Genomic DNA, 14906 nt, shown 5'->3' with positions numbered 1-14906 from the left:
CACACACACACACACACACACACACACACACACACACACACACACACTGGAATATTACTCAGCCATAAAAAGAATGAAATACTGTCATTTGCAGCAACATGGATAGACCTAGAGAAAACTATGCTCAGTGAAGTAAGTCAGACAGAAAAAGGCAAATACTATATGATATCACTTACATGTGGAATCTAAAAAATAATACAAATGAATGTATACACAAAACAGTAACAGACTCAAAGACATAGAAAACAAACTTGTGTTTACCAAAGGGGAGGGGGTAAAATGGAGGGACACATTACAGGTATGGGACTAACAGATACAAACTACTATATATAAGATAGACAAGCAACAAGGATATACTGTATAGCACAGGGAATTATACCCATTATCTTGCAATAACCTGTAATGGAATATCATCTGTAAAAACACTGAATCGATATATGCTATACATGTGAAACTAACACAACACTGTAAATCAACTACGCTTCAATTTTTAAAAAATTCCAGAGACTACCAAAAGTAGAGAAATTTTGAAAAGGTTTCCCAAACCTCCATTTCTTTCTTGATAAAAAGTCTCAAAAGCTGACCCCGCTCCCATGATAGCCAACTGAGGCAAGGATAGACATCTGACTCCACTGCAGCCAGTTCATTGGTTGATGCTGACCAATTACATTCTTCCTCTGTCCTCACTTCAATCTCTTCTGTGTCTGCTTTCTCTTCCTGTGGCAAACAGTGGAGCATTCAAAGTCAGTAGAAGGAAAGAAATCATAAAGATCAGAGCAGAAATAAATGAAATAGAAACGAAGAAAACAATAGCAAAGATCAATACAACTAAAAGCTGGTTCTTTGAGAAGATAAACGAAATTGATAAACGCTTAGCCAGGCTCATCAAAGAAAAAAGGGAGAGGACGCAAATCAATAAAATTAGAAATGAAAAAGCAGAAATCACAATTGACACTGCAGAAATACAAAGGATTATAAGAGATTACTAGAAACAACTATATGCCAATAAAATGGACAACCACGAAGAAATGGACCAATTCTTGGAAAGGTACAATTTTCCAAGACTGAACCAGGAAGAATTAGAAAATATAAACAGACTTATCACAAGTAATGAAGTTAAAACCATAATTAAAAATCTTCCAACAAACAGAAGTCCAGGACCAGATGGCTTCACAGGCAAATTCTACCAAACATTTAGAGAAGAGCTAACACTGATCTTTCTCAAACTCTTCCAAAGAATTGCAGAGGGAGAAACACTACCAAATTCATTCTACAAAATCAGGTATCGCCCTGATACCAAAACCAGAAAAAGATACCACAAAAAAAGAAAATTATACACCAATATCACTGATGAACATAGATGCAAAAATCCTCAACAAAATACTAGCAAACAGAATCCAACAGCACATGAAAAGGATCATACACCGTGATCAAGTGGGATTTATGCCACGGATGCAAGGATTCTTCAGTATACACAAATCAATCAATGTGATACACCACATTAACAAATTAAGGAATAAAAACCATATGATCACCTCAATAGATGCAGAGAAAGCTTTTGACAAAATTCAACACCCATTTATGATTAAAAACTCTCCAGAAAGTGGGTATAGAGGGAACCTACCTCAACATAATAAAGGCCATATATGACAAACCCACAGCAAGCCTCATACTCAATGGTGAAAAACTAAAATCATTTCCACTAAGATCAGGAAAAAGTCAAGGACGTCCACTCTCACCACTCCTATTCAACATAGGTTTGGAAGTCCTAGCCACAGCAATCAGAGAAGAAAAAGAAATAAAAGGAATACAAATTGGAAAAGAAGTAAAACTGTCACTGTTTGCTGATGACATGATACTATACGTAGAAAATCCTAAAGATGCCACCAGAAAACTACTAGAACTAATCAATGAATCTGGTAAGGTTGCAGGATACAAAATTAATGCACAGAACTTTCTGGCATTTCTATGCACCAACAATGAAAAATCAGAAAGAGAAATTAAGGAAACACTCCTATTTACCATTGCAACAAAAAGAATACAATACCTAGGAATAAACCTGCCTAAGGAGGCGAAAGACTTGTACTCAGAAAACTATAAAACACTGATGAAAGAAATCAAAGATGACATAAACAGGTGGAGAAATATACAATGTTCTTGGATTGGAAGAATCAATATTGTGAAAATGACTATACTACCCAAAGCAATCTACAGATTCAACACAATCCCTATCAAACTACCAATGGCATTCTTCACAGACATAGAACAAAAAATTTTACAATTTGTATGGAAACACAAAAGACCCTGAATAGCCAAAGCAATCTTGAGAAAGAAAAATGGGGCTGGAGGAATCAGGCTCCCCGACTTCAAACTATACCACAAAGCTACAGTAATCAAGACAGTATGGTACTGGCACAAAAACAGAAATATAGATCAATGGTACAGGATAGAAGGCCCAGAGATAAACCTACACACATATGGGCACCTAATTTATGACAAAGGAGGCAAGAACATACAATGGAGAAAAGACAGCCTCTTCAATAAGTGGTGCTGGGAAAACTGGACAGCTACATGTAAAAGAATGAAATTAGAATACTACCTAACACCATACACAAAAATAAACTCCAAATGGATTAAAGACTTAAATGTAAGCCCAGACACTATAGAATTCTTAGAAGAAAAGATAGGAAAAACACTCTTTGACATAAATCACAGCAAGATCTTTTTTGAACCACCACTTAGGGTAATGGAAATAAAAGCAAAAATAAACAAATGGGACTTAATTAAACTTAAAAGCTTTTGCACAGCAAAGGAAACCATAAACAAGACAAAAAGACAACCCTCAGAATGGAAGAAAATATTTGCAAATGAAACAACAGACAAAGGATTAATCTCCAAAATATACATACAGCTCATGGAGCTCAATATCAAAAAAACGAACAATCCAGTTTAAAAATGGGCAGAAGACCTAAATAGACATTTCACCAAGGAAGACATACAGATGGCCAAGAGGCACATGAAAAGATGCTCAACATCACTAATTATTAGAGAAATGCAAATCAAAACTACAATGAGGTATCACCTCAGGCCGGTCAGAATGGCCATTATCAAAAAAGCTAGAAACAATAAATGCTGGAAAGAGTCTGGTGAAAAGGGAAGCCTCCTGCACTGTTGGTGGGAATGTAAATTGATACAACCACTATGGAGAACAGTATGGAGGTTCCTTAAAAAACTAAAAATAGAACTACCATATGACCCAGCAATCCCACTACTGGGCATATACCCTGAGGAAACCATAATTCAAAAAGAGACATGTACCACAATGTTCATTGCAGCACTGTTTACAATAGCCAGGACATGGAAGCAACCTAAGTGTCCATCGACAGATGAATGGATAAAGAAGATGTGGCACACGTATACAATGGAATATTACTCAGCCATAAAAAGAAACAAAATTGAGTTATTTGTAGTGAGGTGAATAGATGTAGAGTCTGTCATACAGAGTGAACTAAGTCAGAAAGAGAAAAACAAATACTGTATGCTAATGCATATATATGGAATCCAAAAAAAAAAAAAAAAAACCAAATGGTACTGATGAACTTAGTTGCAGGTCAGGAATAAAGATGTAGACATAGAGAATGGACTTGAGGACACGGGGTGGGAGGGGGAAGCTGGGCGAAGTGAGAGTAGCATTGACATATATATACTACCGAATGAAAAATAGTTGGCTGGTGGGAAGCAGCCGCATAGCACAAGGAGATCAGCTTGGTGCTTTGCGATGACCTAGAGGGGTGGGACAGGGAGGATGGGAGGGAGACGCAAGAGGGAGGGGATATGGGGACATGTGTATGCATAGGGCTGTCTCACTTTGTTTTGCAACAGAAACTAACACGGTATTGTGAAGCAATTATACTCCAATAACTATCTATTTAAAAAAAAGACTCTTTCCTGAAGCAAGTTATTATCTAATCAATGTTTGTGTATAAAATAAAGATATTGATTTATCCTTTAAAAAATAAAAAGGGTGACTAAACAGAGACAGGAGTTAGCCTGGTTGGAGGAGAAGAACTGTTTAGGTGTTGAAAGAGACAAGAGATCATGCGGCCAGCTTTAATTTCTTAAGATGTAGGAAAATTATAAAAACCTAAGAAGAAAAACAATGAAACAGGCCACCAGAACACTTAAGGAATCTTTCCTCTTGCCCACTCCCACAAAGAATTTATATAGTTTAAGTGTAGAGACATCTGCATATAAATGCACTCTTTGGGTTTTCCTAATGTAGCTAATTGTATTAGGACAACTCTTCCTGCCTTCCCTAACTCCAGATCTCTTCTATGTCTTATATGACTTAATAGTTAGCCATCATCATCCCTCCATACACTCCTCCCAAAAGAAAGTTATGTAGGTCTGGGCTCTGGAAAATCTAATACAGTCAGACATCTTTTGGTGGTGCAGTTCCATGGATGTCAGGGAATGGGTGACTCTGGTAAAGAGGGACATTAAATAACTCGTCTCAGTGCTGCACATGGAGGGAAAGGACTTGTGTTATCTCTACAAATCTGGTCAACAGGTTATCCATTGAATAAAGTTAGAGACATCACATTATTTCCTGCCATGGAGTCACTTGGCTTCTCCAGGATGAAATATTTCCCAAGTTACATGACAGCACTGGCCACTTTTAGGTTATCTGGAACTCACAGGAGGTCACCCCTGCTAGCAAGGAGAGTAACTTGGCTTCCTTAAGGCTGGCTACTCTGGATTTGCCAAGATATCCTCTATCATTTCAATGAACTCCTCTGATAGGCTCACGTGTGTCAGATTCCGTCCCCGTGCTTTTTGCCAATAGTTTGAGTGTTTTTACCCTCCACCCAAACAACCAGAACTTTCACAGAATATCCAACAAGTATCTAGAACTGTAGATGGCTTCAAGACCCTATGTTCTGTCTTTACTCTTCCATTTAGAGGAGAAATGACAGAAGGGATCATTTTCAGAAGGTGGACTGACCAACAAAGAACTCTGAGGAGACAACACAGAGCCCCCCAGGATGGCTAAAATGGGTCCTGTAATAAGCATGGGAGATTAAACAGAAAGCCTGATCTGACAAATATGCAAACAGACCCATCACAGGCAAATTTAAATGTTGAATATAAAAACACAAATCAATAGTAGTAATAATAGCAATTTGTATTTTCCCACGATGCTTTATAGTTTTCAAAGCACTTGCAAATACCTTAGCATAGTTGAATCTCACAACAGGCAGTTTGCTATTACCACACCCAGACTGCAGATGAACAAACCGATCCTCCAAGAGTTTAAGGGACTTTGCTAGAAGAACAAAGCATAACTGTGGGTAAGAACACACTATAGAGGCAAAGAGACTTGAGTTGGAATTTTGATTCCCACTTTTTATTGGGTACATGGGAACTTGGACAAGTTGTTTAATCTCTGCATACCTCGATTTATTTATCTGTAAAATTGGACCAACAACTAAGCACTGTTCTAAAAGCTACAGATACATCAAATATTCTTCCAAAAGTCCTGCAAGATAGAACCCCCATTTTACCGATAAGAAAACTGAGGCAAGTAAAGTTTAAATCACTGGCCAGTGGGACTTCCCTGGTGGCACAGTGGTTAAGAATCCACCTGCCAATTCAGGGGACACAGGTTCCATCTCTGGTCCAGGAAGATCCCACATGCCGCAGAACAACTAAGCACACGAGCCACAACTACTGAGCCCGCGCACCACAGCTACTGAAGCCCTCATGCCTAGAGCCTGTGCTCTGCAACAAGAGAAACCACTGCAATGAGAAGCCCGCGCACTGCAACGAAGAGTAGCCCCCGCTCGCTGCAACTAGAGAAAGCCTGTGCACAGTAACGAAGACCCAATGCAGCCAAAAAATAAATAAATAAATAAATTCATTCATTAAAAAAAAAAAAAGATTACACAACCAGCAAGCTGCAGAGGTGGGAATCACGCCCAGGCATGGCATCTCCTACCCATGCACCACCCTATCTATCCTCTGAACCTCTCTCATTAGCTGGGTGAAGAGTTAATGGCCTCACAAGACTATGCTGTATCTGGTGTAGCAAGAGTTCAAAACGTGGCAGCCATTCATTCCTTTTCTTAAAAGAGCTTCTCTTGTTTATTGGCTGTCTTTCACCATAGAATGGAGGATCTCCAAGGGCAGAGGTGTCCATTTTGTCCACTGTGGTGGCCGCAGAACATAGAACAGTGCCTGGCACAAGATAGCGGCTCAGAAATTACTTGTTGAGTGAATGAACGAATAAACAATTGAAGGAATAAGGATCACATTCAGAGGTCTTTGGGGGAGTTGAAGGAGGAAGGGGTCAGAGCCGAGCATGGGTTATTCCCTCAGCCTATTTTCAAAAGTGGGTGCATTCTCAACAACTTTAAAGAAATACTGTTAATATGAAAGTTAAGACTGATGAAAAGGCATCTCTGGAAGCAGAAAACAATACACAGTTGAAACTTCAGAGGTCATACCTTGAGACAGATAGACAGGTAGGAGAGGGCTGTTTGGGGTACGTGTGCCCTTGGCACCTGCCGGTGGTACAAACCTTGCATCCCTCTGCCTGCCCCCTCCTCCAGGCTTATACACACCCCCAGCCCAGCCACTATTCTCCAGAGTTCCACTGGACCAGTTTGGGAGCTGAATGGAACCTAAGCCTCCTGACTCTTATCTCAGTTTTTATCACCCCTCGTGACCTCAAACGCCCCCGAAGGATTCCATAAATGGATGAGGATCCAAATGAAAGAACTAGATTGAACTTAGGCAGGAAAGTGAAAGTGTCCTTTAAATGCCAATAGGCACTGCCTTTGGCGTAACAAAGGAGTTAAAACATAATTAAGATCTGAAGACTGATTATGGGAATGTGTATGATTATTTTTATTATCTTTCCTCTTTCTATCTTTGTGATAGGATGTGATCAACCTCGGCCATGCCCCGTTGCTTAGTAGCAGACAGTCGGAGTTTTAATTATATACTAAAATAAGCTAAAGAACAGAAGACTGCTTTATGTCTAATACGTATATATCAAGAAAGGCATATGACAGCATCTAAATTGCTTTAGTGCCTGATAAAGAGTGCCTCTGGTAGGGTTGTCATCAAAAGATCACGAATGGAGTAGGAAGGGATTATTAATAAAGCTGCTACTCTATTTATATGTCCTCCATTGTTTGTGATTCCTTGTTAGAAGCTAGAAATGAATTTTTATCTACCACTAATTTCATCATGGTTTTTTTTTTCAGAGTCAGAGGGAAAAAAAAAAAACTTTTGTCAATTGCACTGCCAACCCTAGTCCTCCAAATAGAATTCTTTTCACTCCTCCAGATCTGCAATTCCCAAAATATTATATCTCACAATAAAAAATTAAAGAATTAGTCCATTCATTCTTTCAACATTCAACGAAGTCATGTACCAGCAGCAAACCCCAGAGGCATTCTCTGCCCTCACAGAGATTTAAGGTAAGGGAAAGATGATAAATAAGTAAAACAATGAAAAAATAATCACAGACTATAACAAGGGTTATAAAAGAAATAAAGTACATTACTTAGGATTATGTTTAGCTGCAAGTGACAGAAGATTCAAAATCATTTGGCTTTAACCAAGGCTGTGATTCAGCCCAGTAGGTACTGAGGTAGTTACAACAATTTTTTTAAATTGGCATCTATTCTGACTGATCAGTGCCTGATTCTCTTTGGTTGGTTCAGATTCATATGCTGGACAAGTTGTATATATGTTGAATATTGATTATGGTTTAAAAAGTTTATTTCTCTCTTTCTGTCACATTAAGGAATGTTCTTCATAATGGTTAAGGCAGCTTCATGAATTCACCAAGGACCTAGATTTGTTTTGTTTTGTTTTTAAACTTTTTTTTTTTTAGTAATTTGAGAGATGGCAATTTTTAAAATTAATTAATTAATGGCTGCATTGGGTCTTCGTTGCTACCTGTGGGCTTTCTCTAGTTGTGGCAAGCAGGGGCTACTCTTCATTGTGGTGAGCGGGCTTCTCATTGCGATGGCTTCTCGTTGCAGAGCACGGCCTCTAGGCGTGCGGACTTCAGTAGTTGTGGCACGCGGGCTCAGCAGTTGTGGTTCGCAGTCTCTAGAGCGCAGGCTCAGTAGTTATGGCAGACAGTCTTAGTTGCTCCACGACATGTAGGATCTTCCCAGGCCAGGGATCGAACTCGTGTCCCCTGCGTTGGCAGGTGGATTCTTAACCACTGCACCACCAGGGAAGTCCAAGGACCTAGATTTGTTGTTCACCATGGCTTCCAACTCATGATCCAAGATGACTGCTTGGGTTCCAGCCATTACATCTACATGAAGAACAAAGGTAAAAAGAGAGCCATACCTCTGCCACTTGAGGATAATTTAGTGTTTATCCTAATAACCAGAATATAGTCCATGGCTGCAAGGGGAGCTAGAACAGGTAGCCTTCATTCTAGGTGGTCAAATGCCCACCTGGAAATTAGGCAGTAATTCTATTACTAAAAAACCAGGGAGAGCAGATAAAGATAGGTAGTGGACATTGCCACAGCGGGTGACGTGACACAGAGTAACTGATACAGAGGGGGCTGCTTTAAACAGGGTAGTCAAAGAGGGTACTCAGGAGGTAACAGCTGAGGTAAAGCCTAAAGCATGCAAGTGACTTGCCATGTACACAGGAGGAAAAGGCCTTCAGGCAACAAGAATGTCTTATTTCAAAACAGATTGACTTCTGCTCAGAGAATGATTCTGACTTCATTTTATAAGTAGTATTCTGCAACTATTAAGTTTTCCTGAGCTGTCTGATAATCCGTTTTCTTCCCTAATTCTTAGTTGTCCAAATCTCAAAGCGTGTTACGTTATGGGAATTCTGAGCTTATTGCAACAGACAACCACTGTCACCTGTAATTTTGAACCTGGTAGGAAGATAGCTGAGAACATATTTAGTAGCAAAATACTACTTGATATATTATTTAGGGGTGTGTCTACCAGGGTGGGGATGAGGTGGCCAAGCCGAATAAGTGTGCATCTAGTATGTCTTAGAAACCACCACGAGTGATGTAAATAACATGTTAGATTCAGACAAAACCACTTGCAAATTAGGGTATTAAATCACAACTCACATTACAATAATGTGATTTGGTTTGGTGTTCACTGGAATAGAACTGATAGTATGGAACTAATGTGATGTTTTGTGCGAGTGTCACATTCGTTATGCATTTGTTACATGATTTCCATGCGTGCCAGAATGTAATTCATTGGAATAAACAGAAGAGCTTCATGGCATGAAAGCCTAAAGCTATAAAGGGGAATATGCCTTCCCATCCTGTAATTAAGGTAACATCACACCCAGTGCATTTTCTTAATGAATATCTTACACTGACATCAAACAGAAAAAAGGAATCGGTAATACTATTTATTTCTGTAGATTTCATGTGAACAAAGATCATTATAAAGCCAGTGAATTTTGCCTAAATATATCTTTCAATGGCATCATGCCCTACTACAGAATACAGAGATGGTGTGTGTGTATACGTGTGTTTTAAGCCTTTTTCTTGAGTCTATTGACCAAACCACAGAAGAGGGGAATTGCCGTGGAGATCATTATCATAAGTTTGGAAGAAGAAGCTCTAAGAATATACTTTTTCTAAATTGACCAGATTCCCTACACGTCTTAATGTGTCTAGCTATGAACATAAGACCTAGTCTATGGCACCGAGAAATCATGTCTGTTCCAAAGCTGTTAGAATGTGAGCCTCATTTTCAAGTGCAAAACTATGTCCTTTTTACCTCTGTAACTTCAACACCTAACACGATGTTTGACATATAGCAGTTGCTCAGTAAGGTTTAAATGAATGGTAACTCTCATTCACAACCATTTCCACTTACTCAACAGCTCGCGTAAGTCCTTACCAACGTGTCTGACAGAAATCCAGTATATAATAACATTCCAAGACCCCAGAAATTAGAATCGATTATCGAGAAACCAATACCATATGGTATTCTATTGTATACATCCCCCTCCCTCTGGAAACCTATCTCAATATGAAACATTACCTGTACGCAGCGACCATGGATTGCAGTACACACATTTAGGTGTGCAAAAAAAACAACTTGTTTTATTTTTCTAAAATTAGATGTCATTTCTAATTGGAGTCTACCACCTCTTATTAAGGAGGTGGAAGACTAATCTTTGAAACTGGAGGTTCTGTTCCTTCGCCCATGGGATTTGGCTTCAATTTCAGGGTAGTCTGTAGAAAAGAGGCATTAGGCGAAGCAAGGCTTCAGGTCCTCCATGTCACCGTCTCTGGTCCTTGGCGATGGGCCCATCTGGGCTACTGGTGAGTCTTCCTTCATTCTTCTCTGCGAGGTCCTTCCACGACTGGGTGTTTCCACCTCGAATTCCAGGTCTTTCTAGTGAGTGATCATGCTGCCTAAGGCTCCATCCTACCTAAATACACCAGGAGTCATTTTTTCCTCTAGATATTGCTGCCTCTCCAGGAACTTATCTGGGGAGACCTTCCTGTCCTCTCTGCTCTCAGATCCCACAAAACTACCTGAGATTTTTGCCACCTCCCCAGGCTGTGGCCTAAGTAACAGTGTGGAGGGCCTATTTCTCTGGTGCCCATCAACACCTCTGCTCTCATTACCCTCCCTCCGACCTTCTCTTCACCCCTAACTCTGAATCTTTTCAGAGTCTGTTAAGGAAACTTTTGTATCCAAGTATTTGTCCTATGCTGTGAGTCTTTTCTGTTTCACTATGAAGAGCCTCTGCTGTTTTCCACTTTCTGAAGTAACATCCCTTTTCTGGGTCTATGAGCATAGAATAAAGTAACTTCATAAAGTTGTAGAGAGACCAAGGGAGCAAAGAAAGGAGGTGAGAGGCAGGGTGGGGGAGTGGGCAGTGACAGGGAATGCTGTCTGGGCTGTGGAAGGGGCAAGTGAAGGTTAACAGAGGGATGCTCTAGGGTACAAATTCTAGGGGTTAGGATTAGTCAAAGGTACACAGCAATTGAGGAAGACCAGGGACCAGTAGCCAGAAGAACTTGGGTAACAAATGCTTGACGATGAAACTGAGCCAAATTTATAAGAAGAAAGTTTTTTTTATAAAAGGAAAAAGACCTCAAGTATTTGACATTTCTCCCATCTAGAAGGGAGTCCATGTCCCCTCCTCTGCAATCAGAGAGGGCTGGTGATTGCTCTGATCAGTACAGCAGTGGAAGTAATGCTTTTGGACTTGTGAGGCCAGGTCATAAAAAGCCATGCAGGTGCCATCCGGGCTTTTTGAAACATTCACTCTTGGCTTCCTCCCTCTCAGAAACCAGCCACCATGGTGAGAGAAACCCAAGCCACATGGAAAGGCCACGTGTGGGCACCGTGGTCAACAGCTGAGCCAAGTCTTTGAGTCATCCCAGCCTAGGCGCCAGACTTGTGAGCGAAGGAGCCTCCCAATGAGTCCAGCCCTCAGCTGCTGAGTCACGGCCAGCTGTCGGCGTCCTCCCAGCTGCGGCCCCAGACACCACAGAGCAGAGATAACACAAGCCATCCCAGCTACGCCCTGTCCAAATTCCTGGTCCACAGAATCCATAAGCATAATAAGATGTCTCTTGTTTTCTGCCATGATTTCAGGCTGGTTTGTTACGCAGCAAGAGATAAGCAGAAGAGTTGGGAAACAGAAACAAGACCAAGGCAGTGAGCTGCAGCTGCCCATCGCTAGACTGGAAGGCTGGTCCAAGGAAAAAAAAAAACAGCCTCTAGGGCACAGGAAGAGCTGACATTTGAATGTTAGTCTGTGACAAGGTTCTCTGACATGTATTCATTCATTTAGCCTTGTAACTGTCTGAGGTAAGAAATACTCGTTATTGACACTTTACAAAAGAAGAAAGAGAGGTAGAGAGATGTTAGGGTTCTTGCCTGAGGTTATACAATTGTAAGTGGGGAGCACTGAATTCAAACCCATTCTGCCTCTGGCATCCGTGTTCTGCATGACATCGTAGAGCTTGCTGTGGTCCAGAACCTGTGTGGATCCTGCAGAACAATCTGTACACCTATTAGAGAAGATCCTATCAGCATTTTTAATAAAAGAAAAGCAACGATTGGTCTTTTCTCTCAAGGAAGTCTACTTAAAAGATAACGCAAAAAAAAAGAAGTTTGATGTCTTTTACTACTTCAAACACCATCCATGGCCAAATGCAGTTTGGGCTCTATAGACACTAAGATATGTTGGCTAATAACAGAGTGACCTTATATGGAGAAAAGACAGCTATTGTTTGAAACAAAACACTGTGGTATAAACACAACTGGAGAGAAAATTATGTGCCCAGGAAGTTATCATATATCCCATATCCTTAAAAAGTGATGAGAAAAATGCCATTTTAGGCTTCTTTCCCCACAGTGCATCATAGCACACACAATAGCATTCGCACTAGTTTCATTGTGTCTTGTGTCATTTTCAATTGTTGGCACTGTGTATATATATAAAACAGTCTCTATTCAGCAGTTCCTCATCTCAAACGAGGTATCATTAAAGAAGAAGTTCAGCTGACAACAGAGAGAAATAAATACTCAAGGCTGTTATCTGGTCTTTTATAATAATCCCAATAAAGAGATAAAATCTGGGGCTTCCCTGGTGGCGCAGCGGTTGAGAGTCCGCCTGCCGATGCAGGGGACGTGGGTTCGTGCCCTGGTCCGGGAGGATCCCACAGGCCGCGGAGCGGCTGGGCCCGTGAGCCATGGCCGCTGAGCCTGCGCGTCCGGAGCCTTTTGCTCCGCGACGGGAGAGGCCACAACGGTGAGAGGCCCGCGTACCACACAAAAAAAGAAAAATAAAATAAATAAATAAATTGAAAAAGAGATAAAATCTGCGAAATACTTTTCACTAACCAAAGTAAGATACACCTCTCACGTTCTGGTTTGCTTTTTTTTTTTTTTTTTTTCCTTCCTACTATTACAAAAGAACAGTTACATCTCATAAGCCTTGTTTAGGAAACATACAAAAATACTGAGATAGCTTTTAAATTCTAATTCAACTATTCTCATCCAAGCTATAAAGAGGAATTTAATCTGCTTCTGCTTAAGCAGAAAAAATGCATTGATTTAGATTATTTGAGTAGTAGGCCAGTAAGAAATAGTGAAAATCCTCAAATAACGTCATTGAAGAAAAGGATAAAGAGGAGGAACAGGAAAAAGAGGAGAAGGAAGACGAGGAGAAAACATTTCTTCCCATAGGTTTGCAAGCATAGTTAAGCTGTAACAGAAGACTTCAGACTACAGACTTTAAATGAATTTCTTTCTTTTTCACATACGGTCTGGAGAGGAGAGGTGCAGGGCTGGCGGGCAGCTGTGCCACAGTCAACGTCAGGCATCTGTCTCTGGGTTCCAAGTGGCTGCTTCAGCTCTGTTTTCCAGCCCGTAGAAAGTAAGAAATACAGGGCTGCTCACATCCTATTATCCAGAATTTAATGACATGATCTCACCTAGCTGCAAGGGAGGCTGGAAAAGAAGGAAGTGAGCAATGTGCTGAGCTAAAATTCAGAGCATTCTATTATTAACAGGAAGAAGAGAAAATAGGGACAATTATCCATCTATGCCATAGTCCAGAAGTTGGAAAATTATGGCCCAAATATGACCTGTCCCCTGCTTCTGAACAGCCTGTGAGTTGACTTTTACAAATGAACATTTACAATCGATTTAATCAACATTTACAATCAGGTTAGTGTTAGGAAACACTAACTTCAAACCCCAACTAAGCCAAATGTTATTCCCCTCAAAAATAATTCCCTTCTTTTCATGAGTAGATCTGAGTTAACAAACATGGTGCTCAATTATTATTATTATACTTTGAATTTCACCAATGAAAAATTTGTGGAAATTTGTTTTCTCTCTTGTTATACAAGTACTGATATAATTTCCTTGATTTTGCGTCTCGACCTGCAAAGTCCACAGTATGAAATACCAGGCCCTTTACAGAAAAGTTTGTTGACCCCGGTCTGAGCTGAACTAAATTAGTGGAATTCCTGCAAAGCAAAGAAAGAAGAATGGCTTACAAGTGGCATAGCAAAACAGAACCCCATGACCCCAAGGAGTCCGGCCTGTGTTTCTAATCATAGCAAAACCTCTTTAACTAGGTCACAAACCCAGCAACTTCTATGAGCCAAAGTCCAGTGTAAAAAACAGGAAACTAGGGGAGAAAAAAGTTTCTGTACAGCCCACATCAAAGCACTAAAGTTCATGCACTGCACATGAGGAGAACACCCAGATCTTCACACAGGCCAGATTTTCCTCTTACAAGACGCAATTCTGTTAACTGTTAATGACTTAACTGGATTAGCGGTTTGCCCAAACCCACAGCAGAGCCGTAGCTGTAAATCTGAAGGGGTTGAGGAGGAAAGGAGATGGGGTAAGAGCACTGCTCTCTAAGTTCTCTTAAGATAAGGACCTCAACCTCCATTCCATCTCTGAAGCCCCCAAGGACACCACTGCACCACAGCTCAATGAAGTGATGGTCCTCTACCATCAAGCACAGGTAAAATTATATTCTTTATATTCTGTTTCAAGAGGCAGAGAATAATACACTTGAGAAAGTCTATCATCAAAAACAGGGAAGAGAAACTTTTGGCCATTTAGAGAGATAAATTATTCATAATTGAATTCATCTCCCAAGAACTCATGTAAATAAGATGTGATAACATGTGCTTGTAAACAGATATTTCCACAGTCCTAGCAAACAGATTCTTTTAACCTACAACTTTTTTCCAATGTTATCTATGTTTTTTTGTTTATTTTAAACAAGACTGTATTTTTATTGACAATATTGTGGCAAAACTTGCCAGTCTTGGTCTACTGGTCACAGATATGATTATTTTTTACACAAGTGGCAGGAAACTAGCTCAAATT

The sequence above is a fragment of the Monodon monoceros genome, unplaced genomic scaffold (assembly GCF_005190385.1).
Source record: "Monodon monoceros isolate NGI ecotype Baffin Bay Population unplaced genomic scaffold, NGI_Narwhal_1 Super_Scaffold_3, whole genome shotgun sequence".
Lineage (NCBI taxonomy): Eukaryota > Metazoa > Chordata > Mammalia > Artiodactyla > Monodontidae > Monodon > Monodon monoceros.
Note: the sequence above shows the minus strand (reverse complement) of the source record.